The following is a 2,901-nucleotide window of genomic DNA, read 5'->3' as shown; positions in this document are numbered from 1 at the left end:
AGTCTGCAGCACGGTGCCTCCTGGGTGACTAAAATATCTGGTTAAATCGTGGTATGAGAATTACAAAAGCTGTGAAGCCAAGCTACAGTGCAAGGAATTGCAAGAGAGCTCAGACTAGACCAGACATGATCACTGAACAGTACTGTAAATGCTGTAAAAGTACTGTAAATGTAAGTGCAGAAAACTAGTCGTCTCGACGTTGTCTCTAAACGAGTGGTCTCGCACAGCTAATCGAGTCAAGTGACAGCTGAGCTGATGTCTAAAATCTAAATAAAGGTGAGCACTGTAGTGTGAGCACAACGAAGTCAGATGTATACTTCGCCTTATAATGGCATCGATGAGTCGTGCACCAAAATAGCAATCAACAAGCTCCCAACGTGTCGCTTGAGAAAGATGCGTGCAGAGAGGGGCCCAAAGAGACACATGTCTATAGGGCCCAGAAGTCTGTGCTACGTCCGTTTTTAGGTAAAATAATGTATTTTATTTTGAGTAGTCGACTAAGCAATACAACTATTTTTTAATTAAGTATTCATCTATAGTTTTTTTTGTTAGTTAGTTTGATGTGCAAAACACATCAAAGCTATTTTGGTTTTTGCTACAATTACTATACTGACTGCAAGCTGTAAATAGGCAGCCCTGAAGGGAATGTGTCTCATTATTAGCAAGAACCATTTTATGAAGTTGACATACACTATTGGTGTCAAGAAAACTTCCAAAAACACACTGCAATGCCATGATAAAATTAATTAAAAACCAGTGTGATTGAAAGGAAGGGCTTAAAACAAAAACAAAACGTTTTTGAAAGAATTATTCAATAGTACGATTCTGTAATTGATGTAATCTGCATCTGGATAACCATGATGTAATCAGCTCCAGTCCACGGTCATCGGAGCCCGGTCTACGGGTCTACACACACATACACACGCGTTCTGTATACATCCATGCATACACATGCACAATGCACATGCTATACACAGGCATACATATTTAGAAATACACGTACACGCCACGCACAACACGCTCCTTCACACAATCTACTTGCAAAAGTGTGCTGTCCTGTTAAATATTCATAACCTGCACTTTGATCAACCCTGCCGCTTTCATCTCTCAACATCAAACCACTGTAGATTACAGTGTGTAACAATGAAACCTCCTGATCACACACCAATCAACCCCCTCTATCACATGCTGCAACATGGTCATTTCCACTCACCAGAACTCATAGGTATCTCATATACAACACCAACAAATATTATTCCAGGCTACTATGGTAGGCTAAATGTGCAGCAAAGCATGCAGCGACACGTGGTCGATACATAAAAGAGATATCATAATAGGCATCAGACACAATTCCAAGGTTGAATGGTGAACAGTCACCATTTCAATCTGCATCATGGCCTACAATAAACAATTTCCAAATCCAGTTCTAGACCACTTTATAAAGCCTACAGTGCAGTTCAAGTTATTAGTTTGCAAAGGATCATCAACATAGAGACATTACTATACTGAGTATATTTACTCAACAAGTACTGTACTTAAGTGCAATGTTGAGGTATTTTTTTCTTTACTGGAGTATTTCCAATTGTCTATTCTTTGTCTTTTACTTCTACTCCACTACATCTCAGAGGCAAATATTATACTTTTACTCCACTACAACTATTTGAATTGTGAGCTTGTAGATCTGCTATTTTCAAAGGATTTTAATACATGTTATACAAATGATACCTTGTGAAACGGGACATTCTGCATAATGAGTACTTTTACTTTTGGTAGCCTACTTTAAGTTTATTTTGATGCCAATATTTCTATATTGCAGTATGCCTAATTGATACTTTTACTTAAGTAAAATATGTGAGTAGGATACTTTTTCCACCACCGCAGCAAAGCATGCAGCCACATAGACGTGGTTGATAAATAAAATAGATAATAAATAGGCATCTGACACAATTCCAAAGCAGTCACCATTTCAATCCGCATCATGGCCTACAATAAACAACTTCCAAATCCAGTTCTAGACCACTTTAGCCTACAGCAGGGTTCAGGTTATTCATTTGCAAAGGATCATCAAAAAATAAAGACACCATGGTTGTCTTAGCCATAGGTTTCTTTAGTAAAAGCAGGTTCATTAAGCTGTCATTGTCATAAATGTTTTATCCATGTAGGCCTATCTTGATTTATGCTTTTTATGTTGTTGTTTTTTCTGCTTTGTTTAAAACATTGTTTTGTAAACATCTGAAGAACGAAAACAAAAATAAAAAAAACTGTTGGAAAAAATGTTTTTGTACAATTTGCCAAAACTGAAACAAAAACGTAAGTAAAAATATACATAAAAGATAGAGACATTAGAGGAGGTGATCTGCACGGCTGAGCGCGATCAGCAGCCTGTAACAGTGGTGGGAAAAGTACTCAAATGTTTTACTTAAGTAAAAGTATCAATACAATACTGCAATGCAAGTAAAAGTCCGGTATTAAAAATGTACAAAGGTATTGGCATCAAAGTAAAGGTAGCCTACTAGCCTACACATGTCCCATTTCACAAGTTTTCAAATGTATAAAACATCTTTTGAAAATAGCCGATCTAAGTCCATCGGCTACAGTGGTTAATTAATCAAAATCTTAAATCTATAAAGTGTTCAAATAACTGTAGTGGAGTAAAAGTACAAGTGAGTAGAAGCAAAAGTACTGAAAATTGGAAATACTCCAGTAAACCAAAACCACCTCAAAATTGTACATAAGTAGGCTATGGTACTTGAGCAGCCTAATGTACTATCATGACTTAGTTACTTTACACCACTGGGTGTACTCTGAGATAACTGTAGTGGAGTAAAAGTACAAGTGAGTAGAAGCAAAATGACTGAAAATTGGAAATACTCCAGTAAAGTAAAAAATACCTCAAAATTG

This window comes from Gymnoscopelus microlampas, assembly GCF_963454915.1.
Source record: "Gymnoscopelus microlampas genome assembly, chromosome: 22".
Lineage (NCBI taxonomy): Eukaryota > Metazoa > Chordata > Actinopteri > Myctophiformes > Myctophidae > Gymnoscopelus > Gymnoscopelus microlampas.
The sequence above is the reverse complement of the archived record's forward strand: the minus strand, read 5'-3'. Positions refer to the sequence as shown.